This window comes from Cryptomeria japonica, chromosome 3 (genome assembly GCF_030272615.1).
Source record: "Cryptomeria japonica chromosome 3, Sugi_1.0, whole genome shotgun sequence".
In the NCBI taxonomy this organism is placed as follows: domain Eukaryota; kingdom Viridiplantae; phylum Streptophyta; class Pinopsida; order Cupressales; family Cupressaceae; genus Cryptomeria; species Cryptomeria japonica.
In genome coordinates this window covers 467,635,994-467,650,524 of record NC_081407.1, presented here as the reverse complement: position 1 = coordinate 467,650,524, position 14,531 = coordinate 467,635,994, and positions in this window count along the sequence as shown.

The window sequence follows — 14,531 nt, the reverse complement described above, 5'->3', positions numbered from 1 at the left end:
CAGCGGACACTGTTAGAGCATTATTTTGGGTCGGGAAGGAGACTTCCTACTGGCGACGACGATATGCGGAGGCAGTTGCAGAGAGCCAGAGAGCAGGTAGTTATCAAACCACCGTGTTGATGGACACTTGCAGTGGTGGGGTCATGGGACCTCCTCAGAGGAGTGGTGAGCATGGGAGACAGGAATCTGGAGGATCTTCTCATCCACAGCCACAGAGACGGACAGAGTCAGGTGGTAGTGGTACAGGACAGCCGTGACTTGATTTGGAGCATTTGTATTGTTTATTTGATATCATTGTATACTTGGACTTTTATTGTTTTATGATGATCTATATGCAGACATGGATTCTATATGATGATGCTTTATATTCTATTTGATGATTTTATATATGCTTATATGCTTTGATTTTATGGATGCAATGAGTAGATGAATAATGATATGATGATAATTGTCTTACATGATGCAAATGATAAATGCTTTTGATTTTTGAATTTACTTATCCTGGATGCAAATGAAAATGATTACTTAAATGATGTAAATGCAAATGATCTATATGAAAATGCAAATGAATGATTGCTTAATGCTTACGATGATGTACATACAAATGATCTATATGAAATTTTTTTTGAAATTTTTATGCATGCAACTAAATGATAAATGGAATAATGATGATAAACTATATGATGTATAAAAATGCACTTTTTTGAATGCAAACTAATGCAATGATTTATACGGATTTGCACATGAATGATTGATTTGTTTTTTATTTATATGTTATGCTTATAATGATTATGAATCTAAGTGAAAAAGATGCAACTAAATGATCTTTATGAAATGATAATGTAGATAATAATGATGATACTTTATATGGTTAATGAAATGCACTTAATTGAATGCAATTAATGCAATGGTAAAATGCAGCTAAAATGAAATGGATAATGATTAAAAATGAATACACCTACAATGATTAAATGCAAATTGTTTTTGTTTGTCCAAGTATACTCAATCTTTATTTATGACCGTTGATCTGCTAATGAAATGATATGCTTATAATGCAACTGAATAATGAGCTAATGAAATGATCTAACTAAAATTTATACTGCCATTCTTCATATGCTATCGGGTAATAGTGCTTGATTTCATCATTGAGCTTAAAAATGTTGTAAGAAAATACAAGCAACTTGACATAATGATTCAAGATGACCTGAGTATTTCTTACATGGATTTTGATATAGCAAGTTAATACAAGCAACTTGATATAATGGATCAAGTTGACCCGAGTATTGCTTGCAGAACAGACAAGGATTATCTCTTTTCATGCATGGCTTGGAACATCCTCCTTGATCTTTTGCTGATCATATCCTAAGACAAGTTCATACCATAGTAAAAAATAAACCACAGACAGCAATCAAAGAAAATAATCATGCCCCATCATAGCTCCTCTAGTCATGGACATCCTTGAGTCCCATAGAGTACATGATTAGCAATAAAATCAGGATATAAACACTGAATCGTGTATGTCATTCACATGTTCTAATGGTCATTAACTGATATAATCATTTTAATGAATGATTTTTTTTTTATAATCCTTTATAGCTTGCTGATTGATTCTTCAGTTTCTGAGTTTCATGATTCAGTTGTTTGATGAAATGCCTTGATTTTCGTTTCTTTGTTTGCTCGTTATCTATTTCAAAACCCTAGGTGTTTTTGTTTTTCCTAAGTTTTTTTTAATGATTTGGTTTTTTTAAAGATTCAAAAGATCACCTTAGCAAAAAGGAATTAGGATTTTGCCCCCAGCGGAAACACAAATTATTATGGATATATGAAATGATTACTATCCAAACCATGACAGAATAGAAATGCAGATTGATAGATGCTAATAAAATCTAAGACAGTGACTACGACAAGTATGTCAAAGATTGATAACTATTGGTAAGCTGCATTTTTCTTGCTAAATGGTTCAGAGAAATGGATAAGCTAGGATATATGGAAGCGATAGATGCGATAGGATGGAGAAGATAGGTGCGCAAAGTGTCCACTTATTTTTATTGCACATTTTGATTTATTTTTCTAATTTTTTTGTCTTTCCTGATTTTTGAGAGATGAAACATGTCCTGCCATCAATTGATAAAGATAAGACTACCCAGAACAGAATCCAGTAGTCATACTGATCTATGTCATTATTTTTATTTGTTCGATGATTGATAAGAATGTCTGGTTTCAAAGAGTGAGTACCCCATGTAAGACCGATCTATTTGGTTTCGAGTGTACCTATCCCTGTATAAGACACGTTGATGTTGATAGATTTCGAGTGATGAACTGATTAACAAGACATGTGATCAGTTTGATTGCAGTATTTGATAAGTGCAAAAGCTAAAAATCACTTTGATGATTAGATTTAATGTGTTTGATGCACATGTATGATGAAATAAGGACTTGATTGATTGATTTGATTGATCGATTGATTGATGTTGTTGGATAGATTGATTTGATTGATTGATTTCGTGATTGGATTGATTGCTCGATAGATTGCTTGATTAGCTTGATTGCTTGATAGATTGCTTGATTAGCTTGATTTCTTGATAGATTGCTTGATTAGCTTGATAGATTGCTTGATTAGCATGATTGATTAGATTTGATCGCTTTGATTAGCTTGAGTAGCTCTGATTAGCTTGATTTGATAGATTGGATAGATAGCTTTGATTAGCTTCAGTAGCTCTAAGAAACCAATTTAGTTTCTGATGTAAGAGTTGAGCAGAGTTTTGAGTAAACTCAGTGATTGATAAAAAACCATGATTGATAGTTTTAAAATGATTTGATAGCTTAAGTTGCTTCAATTTGATTTGATAGATTTGATAATTGATGATTGATTCAATTTGATTTGATAGATTTGATTGGCTCTAAGAAATCGATTTAGTTTCTAATGCAAGAGCTTAGCAGAGTTTGATTGAACTCAGAAATTGATAGAAAACCATGATTGATAGGTTTTAAAAAATGATTTGATAGCTTAAGTTGCTTCAATTTGATTTGATAGATTTGATAATCGATGATTGATTCAGTTTGATTGCAGACTTTGATAGTTTTCATATTGTTGATTTGATGGATGGGCCATGCGCTCATGCTTTGATTTTCCATTTTGTTCTTTTTTTTTTAGTTTTTGGACATTTTTTTTTTTTTTGAGCTTTTTGGATTAGAAGAAAGATGTATTTGGTTTCCCCAATGTATAGCAAGACAAGGAATGGATGAATTGTTGAGCTGAAGATGAATGGGTGAAAGATGGAGGTAGCTTATGAGGAGACACGTCAAGAGATTTTTTTTTTATGAAATCAGGTTTTTGTCCTTAGTTTTTATCAAGATCAAGGGTGAAAAAGGGGATATGGAAGGAGATAGGAACAAGATCATAGATAGTGATAGATGATGGAAGAAATGAATAGTTAGGATAGATGGTATAGATTAGCATGAAGCAAGATCTTAGATAGCACTGGATGAATTTAGATAGGGTAATGGACATTGGAGGAAGGATAATGGGAGATGTGGTATGAAGAATAGAGTGGATGAAACTTTGACCCCAAGTATAGAAGTCTCCATTTGTAAAGAGGTGATATGTAAGATTGTCACAGTATTTAGCACCACCTGAATAAATATTTTTGAACTTTTCAAAGATAGAGACCCAACCCACACTTAGAACCTCTGATAAATTCAACCAAACATATCTAGAAACTAGGAAGTAGACTCAAAAGGGAAAAAGAATCCCAAACTGGATTAAGGTACTTAGTCTTTGATTACCCATGTGTGTGCAATTGGGTTCATTCTAGCTCATATGATCATTGTAATCTTTAGAATCCAACATGGCTAGCTACATGAGTTATCCTGACTTCAAAAGCATCCTGGATAGAGCCTCACTGCCAGAAAGAATCCATAGCTCCAATGAGGTTATCGTTGTAATATCACAAATATTGCTCCATTGCCAGCCAGGCATCAATAGCCCCGATGGAGTTACTCGCATTTTCCCATAGCCAAGCTTTTTGATATTTCATTTTTTTTCTTATTTTTGATATTTCTTTTCTTGATCATGCTTTGGATCTTTTGATATTGTCTTTTTTTTTTCTTATTTTGATTGCATTGGCTTGTAAGTAATGAAACTTACATGGGTCTGATAATTACAGTGGCACTGAAGCAAGATTTTAGATTTTTCACTAGCCATGTCTTCGACTAAGAGATCACAATGATTTAGAGAAATTGATTAAGTGTATGAGATATAGTAATCAAAAGGTGTCGGTACCAAGATACGATAAGTGGTTCTTTTCTGGATTGAGTGTGTATCCCAACTAAAAGATAATGTTGAAGAGGAATAACCTCGGATTCTGAAGTGTATCATGAATAGATATCTAGGAAAAGGACTGAACATGAGATTCAAGCATGGGCAACTGAACATGAGATTCAAGCATGGGCAAGCATGTGATAAAATGACACAAATGCCTATTTCACAGATGATGAATTAATTCAAAGGATTGAATGAAAGGGATGGAAGGATAGAAAATATGTGTTGGATAATAGATAGAATGTTTGAAGATTTCTGTGAGGTTATGGAAATGTATTCAAGATGAGTGTTGGTACACAACTTAATAAGTAATGAAGATATGGAGGAAAATTGAATTTTGGGACATAAGAACCCAAAATAGATAAAGAAAATGATGGAAGAATAGTTTTGAAAAGATGTTTAGATAGTTGTTTGAAAGAATTTCAAAGATGTGTTCCTTTGTTGATCTTTCTTATGGATCATTTGAGGTGATGGAATGGTGGATGGAGGGAAGTAAGGACCCAAGATGGATGGAAGGGATAGAGAGTTTGACTTTGGAATGAAAGGACCTAAAATGGATTTGGAGGATGAAGATTTTGACTTTGGAATGAAAGGACCAAAAATGGATTTGGAGGATTAAGATTTTGAATTTAGAATGAAACGACCTAAAATGGATTTGGAAGATGAAGATTTTGACTTTGGAACGAAAGGACCTAAAATGGATTTGGAAGATGAAGATTTTGAATTTGGAATGAAAGGACCTAAAATGGATTTAGAGGATGAAGAGTTTGACTTTGGAACGAAAGGACCTAAAATGGATTTGGAGGATGAAGATTTTTCTTGATCTTGATCTTGACTTGGAGTAGGATCATTTGAGTTTGTGTTTTTCACTTGATTTTGAATTAGATTAGTGAAGGAGATGGAAGGGATACCATGCTCTTTCTTAGGAGGTGGATGTTGAATGGGACTCTTCTCTTGAGATAAAAGGGGATCATTATGGATGGAATACCAGAATTTTAGGGGATCATCATAAGATTCTTGATTGGTAGGATCTTGATAAAAAATGGGATTAGATTGGAGAGCCATGATATCTTGATCTTGATTTAGGCTAGGACTCATTACCTTTGAATAAGCTTCTTCTTTCTCAAGAAACAAGGGATGGTCACATGAGTGATCAAAGTTTCAGTTTAGATAGGTTGATTTTGTTGAATTGATGGATATTTCATTTTAGATACTCAAGCTCACTAAGTCGAATAGAGGGTTTGTTCGATAGGCCCCTATGACAAAGTATGTCAAATGATATAGATAAAGTCTCTTGATATAGAAAATTGACTTGACTAGCTTGAATACCTATCTAGGTATTGTTGTCGTTGAGATAGTTGGATGATATACTCTTGATCACTTGGTTTGATTTGGTGTTTCAAATGTTGGAAAGCCTTTGTATTACCCTTTTGATCAATTTTTTTCAGCAATTTGTTGGATTTTTGCTCACTTGTAGCTGATAATCTTCTTCAATTTTTGACCATTTGGAACATGTTACAGACATAGAAGATACAATGTTTAATAAACAAAATGCACAAGCAAGTACAAATCTTATGGCAGGCTGAGACAATAGTTGTTGAATCTCACATGGGGTTTCCCCCGAGGCTACGCTATTCAAAGAGGATATTTAGATGCTTGACCCCACTGGCTCCACCCTTGGCTCTCACTTCTTCGGGGCAGCCAAGCACCAGTTTCCATGAAAACTCCCCATGGCAAAATTTATATCTCTACTAGGAACCGTATGTGTGTGAGCCGCTTCAGAGGTCCAACCTCCTGTGCCAACAACTAGAAGGATTTTGGCAACTAGTACAAGTGGTTTTCAATAAAGGCTTCCAATCATGTGGCCATACACGCGACACTTTCAGCTCTGTAAATACAGAAGGTTCCCTGCCTATAGAGGTTACGCTCCATAGGGTTTATGGGGAAACATAGTGCTGGTATGAACTTATTAGCACATGTTGTTTGAGACTTTCATCACAAACATGATTTATTTATAGTGGATTGGAAGGACTCGGTATTAGCCCGTTTCCACTTCAGGTCATCCCCCTCTCACTGGCCCCCTCAAGGAAGCTCGGGAAGGCGGGCCCTCTAAAGGATTAATTGCTTGAAAGTAAAGAAATCATAAAAGAGTGGGTTTGGCTTTTTGGTCACCCAATTAAAGGGAGAGCATATACCTACCACTTTCGAGACACGGAATACAAGCGTTCTTTTTAACCTTTTCAAAGTAATTTGTTGGCTAAGTCCTATTTGGAGATGTTGCTCCAACAAGCATGGTGTTCATTTTAGCCCCACATAGTAAATGATTCTTTAAACTAAGAATTGGAAATCTTGGTCAACAAAATGAAAATCATTGCAAAAAGTAACTTGCTCCGTAAGAATGGACAAGTTGATTGTTCTTTTTAACTTGCAAAAATAAGATTGATTGTGCTTTTTACCTTTGCAAGAAAATGAAAGATTGTTGTTCTTTTTAGAACCCAAAATTTGAGGTGTGAATCCCAACTTTGCAAGAAAGTAAATGTTTGATTTGTTGTTATTTTTACCTTGCAAATGTGATTATTTTTAGAGCCCAAAAACAAGTGAGGTACTTTTTAGAACACCAAATTGAAAAATGAAGTTTTCTTTTACCCAAAAGGAAATATGAGTTCTTTTTAACCAACTTTGAAAAAGATAGAAAAGAAATCACTAAATCCTAACTTAACTCCTCCAAATATGCAAGAAATTGTTAGAAACCTACAATTAAACAAAAAAAAGTTAGTGAAAATCCAAAACCTTAGGTGGGCTTCCACAAGCCTAATTTCAAATCGTGGTTACAAATTTTTCACTCCTGATTTTGAAATGCCCTGAAATTTGACTAAGTCTGAAATTTTGGGGATCTTCCAAAAACTAGATTTTGTATTATAACTCCTAGAGGTCTGAAACCTCTCTCAAACATCCTGACAATATATATGGAATATAACTTAAAGTATAAGAAAGAGAAAAGAGAAGAGAAAATGTCACTTATACTTAAATGTTATATTCCATATATATTACCCTTGCACAAGCCTAATTTCAAGATTTGATTAAAAATTTTGCACTCTGTTTCAAATGCGCTATCTTAGAGAACATATGCGCTAAAACAATTGTCAAATGCGCTAACCTGCGTTACAAAAGCGCTAACGTATGTTCAAAAGCGCTAACCTGCAATGCAAATGCACTAACATGTGATGCAAATGCGCTAACCTACATGACATATGTGCTAACCTGTGATGTAAATGCGCAGATTTTCAGACAAAAGCGCTAACCTACATGACATATGCACTAACCTGTGATGCAAATGCACTAACCTATCTAACAAAAGAACTGTCAGAATTCACACATGCATGAATCTGCATTACAAATGCATTAATTTTATTTTTTCAAGATTTTTAAAGGTATATGCGAGGTCCAGCCCCATGATGGGTGCCAAAATGTGTGAGCTTGACTTTTATCCTTATAATATTACCTGTAATAAGTTAGTTTTACAAAATACAATGAAAATGCATACAGGAAATCCAAAATCCACCAATGAAACTACATGAAATACATACTAAAATAAAACATTATTTCACCTTCATGGCTTATGTCTCATTGTGTCCTAACTCCACTGTTCCTAGTTGCAGATGGTGTGCTCTCAGACAATGCACTGTTGGCTTCCAAGATGGCATATGAAGAATGGACTGATAACTTGTAGTTAACTGATATTATGATATGCAAAGCTACATGATTATGCTAAAATGCTATATGATAATTGCTATTGCTATTTGCTTCAAAAACTCACGGATGCATATGATTAGCTTGCAAAATGCACTTGAAGTCTCTTGAAGTCTAACTCTCTCTCAACTGAAGCTCTTGATTTTATAGACTTTGAGAGGATAAGATGATGTGGCTTAGATCTACAGTTTTGGATGGTTGTGAGAAAAGGTGAAGGTTGAGAGAAAGGGGGAAAGAGAAGACAAGTGTCACTCATCTCACCTTGACTAGGTTGCTGACTGAGAGAATCTAGGGATGGTTAGAGAAGATTTAGGCATGATAGGACAAGTGAACTCAAGTCTTTCCTAAGATGTAGGGGTGTTGGAGAGAAAATAGGAAATGGTATGAAATATGTGTACGTACACAATTTTCATTGAATTTGGAAGTTGGAGATAAATTATGAATTAATATTTAAGAAATATTAATTTCCTTAGCCACATGATGGTTGAGTTGGCAAAGGGAAGATGAAGTGGAGATGGAGGGTGAGTTGGAAAAGGGATTAAATAATTATTTAATATTTGAGACTATAGGATACGAGAAGAACCATTAAATATTGGATATTTAATTGTTTGGAGGAGATAATTAAATATTAGATATTTAATTAACTTGGTTAGAAGGAATAATTAAATATTAGATATTTAATTAATTAGAGGAATAAGATAGATGAATTAATTAATAAAATATTTATTAATAGAAAGACATGAGAATGAATTAAATAAATTAATCTTTTCAAATTAACTAGTTAATAGAAGAATAATTATTAAATAACTATAAAATATTTATTTAATTGCTCATAGCCAATTTTAGGTGTATACACTAATAATGATAATGTTTATTATGTTGAAGGCTTAAAGCATAATATCTTAAGTGTAGGTCAGACGGTGGATAGAGGATTTCATTTTCAATTCAAGGATGGAAAATGTAAGATCATCAATAGATCTGGATTGGAGATTGCTTCCAAAACTCATACCAATGGAATTATCTTCCATTTGAACTCTAGTGAGAAGGCTTGCTTGATTGCTCATATTGACAAAAGTTGGTTATGGCATAAGAGGATGTGTCATGTAAATTTTGATTGCATAGTGAAGATCAGTTCAGTACCGACTGTCAGAGATTTTCCCAAGATTGTTAAACCTCATAATCTAGTATGTAGAGAATGTCAAATGGTTAAGCAAGTTAGAACTTATTTAAGAAGTATACATGATAAATCTAATGAAGTTCTTGATCTTATTCATACTGATTTGTGTGGAATGACAAGGACTAAAAGCTTTCAAGGTGATAGATATTTTATGTTACTTATTGATGACTATTCTAGAATGATGTGGGTACCATTTTTGAAAGAGAAATTTGAAGCTTTTGAGAAATTCAAAATATTTAAAGCTATGGTTGAGACAGAGATAGGACTAAAGATAAAGTATTTGATATCAGATCATGGCGGTGAGTTTACATCCAATGAGTTCAACAACGTTTGTGAAAGAAATGGTATTAGGAGATAACTTATGCCCCAAGGACTACACAACAAAATGGATTAGTGGAAAGAAAGAACATAACGATTTTGGATGCGGCAAGGACAATGATGATAGAAGCTAGATTACCTGATATCTATTGGAGGGAAGTTGTGAATACAATGATATATACTTTCAACAAAGTACACATAAAAGGTGATACCGGTAAGACTCCTTATGAATTATGGTTTGGTCATACTCCTACTATCAGATATTTCAGATTTTTTGGAAGTAAATGTTACATTAGAAGAGATGATGCAATAGGAAAGTTTGATCCTAGAAGTGATGAAGGAATATTTTTGGGTTATTCTACTAAGACCAAAGCATACAGATGTTATAACAAAAGATTGAATAGGATAATGGAGAGCATAAATGTCAAGGTGGATGAGCATGGTAGTAATCATATCAAATCATTTGATTATGGATCAGAAGATGAATTTATCAGACCTGAACCAATAATGCAAGAATCAGTTCAGAACAGTGAACCAGTGACATCGATAGAATCAAAAAAGTCAACAGTGACAGATGAACAACAGAATGAGTCAGCAAATCAAGAAAATTCAAACACTCCCAGGTATGTAAAACTAAATCATTCTGAAGATCAAATCATTGGAGATAAAAGGAAAGGAGTGATGACTAGGAGAATGAGGTTAGTTGCTAAAGAGGTATATTTAATCTCTCAAATTAAAACATAATCATTTATTTTTTTAGTCACCCAGGGTATCCCCGCGACTCAGCCTAGCGACGTTGGTTTCCCATTCTGGGGTGAGCTGAGGTGACACTAGTCCCTGGAGATGAACTAAGCAGCTCGTCAGCCAAGCCCATTGATTGAATCCAAGCCTCAGAGTCAAACCTGAGACCAATGGGGAGAAAACCCACAGTCCAAGCCAAATCTGCTACCTGTCTGGGCTAAACCAAAATCATTTATTGAAGCAAGTAAGGATGAAAATTGGATAAAGGAAATGGAAGAGGAACTAGATTAGATTGAAAAGAATAAGACATGGTAGCTAGTACCTAGACCTAAAGACAAGAACATTATTGGAACTAAATAGGTTTTCAGGAATAAATTGAATGAGGAAGGTCAAGTTGTAAGGAACAAGGCTAGATTGGTTTGCAAAGGTTATTAATAGGAAGAATGAATTGATTATGGAGAGACTTATGCCCTGGTTGCTAGAATTGAAGCGGTAAGACTTTTTCTTGCTTATGTTGCACACAAGAACTACAAAGCATATCAGATGGATGTTAAATGTGAATTTTTGAATGGAGATATTGAAGAGGAAGTTTACATTGAGCAACCTGATGGATTTTCCTTATCAGAAGACAAGGACATGGCTTGCAGATTGAAGAAAGCTTTATATGGACTAAAACAGGCCGCTAAAGCATGGTATGCTAGATTGGATAAGCATAATTCAAAAATTGGTTTCAATAAAGGTAATGTTGATAGTAACTTATATTACAAAATTGAACATGATGACATATTGATTATTGAAGTCTTTGTGGGTGATATCATTTTTGGAGGAGAAGAAGGTTTATGCATGAAATTTGCTAATGATATAAAGAATGAATTTGAAATGTCTAGATTGGTGAGATGAAATTTTTCTTAGGTTTGCAGATTACTTGGACAGATAAAGGTATTTTCATTTGTCAAACTAAGTATGTGAAGGAGTTACTTAAGAAATTTGGACTTGAAAATTCTAAATCGGTCGGTACTCCTATGATAACCTGTTGCAAATTGTTGAAGGATGATGAATCCCCTAAAGTGAATCCAAGCAGATACAAAATAATGATAGGTGGTTTGTTGTACCTAAATTAGACTAGACCTGATATAATGAATGTTGTTTTTATTGCTTCTATATTTCAGGCAGATCCTAAAGAAACTTATGATATTGTTGTCAAGAGGATATTCAGATATTTGGCAGGTACAACAGACTTTGGGTTATGGTATCCAAAGAATGATGACTTCACATTATGTGCATATATATAGATTCTGATTGGGTAGGAGATGTGGATGACTGGAAGAGCACTACTGGAGGTGCATTCTTTCTCAGGAAGAAGTTGGTTTCATGTCTTAGTATGAAACAATCATGTACTTCATTGTCTATAGCTGAAGCAGAATATGTTGTAGCTGCTACCAACTGTACTCAACTTTTATGGATGAAACAAATGGTAAAAGATATAAGGGTAAGTTATGATGAGTCTATTGTTATTCACTATGATAATACTATTGCTATTGATATGTCAAAGAATATGGTATTTTATTCCAAATCAAAACACATTTCTATAAGGTATAATTTCTTAAAGGAAAAGGTTGAAGCTAAGGAAGCCAAATTGGTTTATGTACCTACTAAGGAGCAAATTGCAGATATTCTAACTAAACCATTACCTATAGATACTTTTGAATATCTCAAAGATTAGTTGGGGGTTACCAACCCTCCGAAAGAGACTTAGAGATGCAGGAATGCATCAATCCGGTAATCTTATCAGATATTTTATTTGATCTGGGTTGATGAAGATGGTGTTACTACTTAGGGGGAGTAGTCAGTTGTTTTGTTCAGTATTCTTGGTCTGGTATCCATCCTTTTTCATTGATGTCAAAGGGGGAGAGGTGGTATTCTTGTGAAAATCAGTCAAGTCTTTGAGGGAGATTGTTGGCATTCCTTGGCACTTGGATGTTTTTCACATTCAATGTTGTCATCAATGCCAAAGGGGGAGATTGTTGGTAATATGATGGATTTAGTAAAATGTTGTCATTGATGTCAAAATTGTATCTCGTTTGGAGACTATCCCAGTTGGATCTATCCTAGTTAGTCTTCATGATCTTCTTGGTTTTGGCTGTGATTATGATCTGGTATGATCAGATCTCTAGATTCAGTTTTGGATGCTCATTCTGGTTGGTTACATGCTTACTATATTTTTTTGGTTCATGATTTGGTGCTTTGGTTGTTATCATTTTTTGTATTTACCAGTATCGGCTATTTTCTGGCTTTATCGGCTTGCCTCTGCTATCCCGATTAGCTTTATCGGTATGCATTATTTGGTGACTTGGTCAGTGGATTTTGGGTCCGGCTTATGGAATCGGTTTCTATCTTGCTGAAGGTGTTTCTTGATTGTGTTCTGAGTATTTGGTGACTTTGCCTTGGATGACATGTTGTTATGATGGTCCTATTTGGATCCGGTTAAACTTTTTGTTACTTCACTAAGGGTTTCTACCAGTTGGTGAAGCATGTTGGATTTTGGTCTTAGCGGAATCTCCAGTAGATATAATTGTTTAGTTACTTGATTTAGGTCCATACTATGTAATGTAAATCATAATATTGGTTTGGTGGTAACATGTGATGTAATTTTTGTAATTATGGGTTTATGGGTTTAGGGTTTCGTCAACCTTGTCTATAAGGTTGATGATCTGTATTTATAGGTGTCTTATTCATGTAACTTAGATATTGATGGGATGGATGGTTATGTTTTCATTATCAGAGGAAGGATTATGTGCGAATAAAGTCATATCATTCAAGTGAAGGTTGGAAAGGTTTTGTATTGCAGAGAAGACATAAGTGCTTAACCAGAACTATATCAAGCATTAGTAGATGCTACTTTCATAGTTCATTCTTTCTGGATTGTAGTTTGATGTTTATATAAGTCAGTGAGACTTCCATTTGTGATGAGCAGTGCGATCTAGGCTATTGGCCTTTCTGCAAGTGCAGACCCCATTATAATTATTCATAATACTACTATAGAGTATTCATCTAATTGTGGGTAGGGTTTCCCATCGTGGTTTTTCCCTTTCCATATTTTCCATGTCAAAATATTGATGTTATGTGTGTTGTGATTTCATGATATATCTTTCATTGTGTTGTGCTTCGGTATAAGGTTTATAACTGAATTAATTGATTTACTTGTGATTAAACTAATTCACCCCCCCTCTCAGTTTATTGTCGATATTAGATCATTCCAACTATTCTCCTCCCATATCTGAAAGGGTCTCAAAGGTGGCATGAACTCAATCGTGTGTATCCATTCTCCATTTACAGCTACAAATCCTTCCCCTGGTCTTGTCACTGTCATGGAAGTTTCCATTTTGAACTTCCATTCCTCCTTGACACTCTCTCTCATGACCCACATGACATCTTCCTTCATTCCTAATTCAAGCCTCCATGAAAAGAACATAGAAACAAGATCCACATTATTTATATACCTAAATTCAGATTCCATGAATTTCATCCCCAATAGAACATCCACCATCAAGAATAATTTTGGGTCCTCAATCTTAAATACATTACACATTCTTTCTTTTGATATCACCCTCATAAAAGTCAAGTGTTGTTTTGTTCTAACAAGGAATAAGTTTTCTTCTATTTTCACCACCACACCACCAAACTCCGATCATTTCCTCCTACCACCCAAGTGCAGATCAAAGCTCTATGATCTCCACTCTCAAAGCAACTTTGGTTTGTGCTTCTTATGTCTCAACTATGCTAATAAAACCTTCACATTTCCTTTTAATTATTAAAACTTCCATGTCAATCTCATAAAAACCATTCAAAATCGATTTTTGGCAGTGTACTTCCTTTCCATTTGTCATTGCCACTATTTGATGTGATCACCGCTCATTAAAGACTGTAGGCCTACATTTCAAAGTTGTTCCCCACCTCACTTGTGGCTCTACCAACTCATCACATGACATTACTTTCCAAAATATCTACTAACCTCTGACCTTCACGTAAGACTTCCCACCATCTCACCTTCTTCTCATTGAGATCACACCCCCTATTGGAAAGGAAATCGACCTCTCCATTCCCCTCTCTTTGTACATGCAAGATTTTGAAATTTTGAAAAGAGTTTTTGCACACTTATGGCAATGAGTTTATTTATTTTCCAACTCTGTGCATCCCCTTTAGCAATGACGTCAACCACTATTT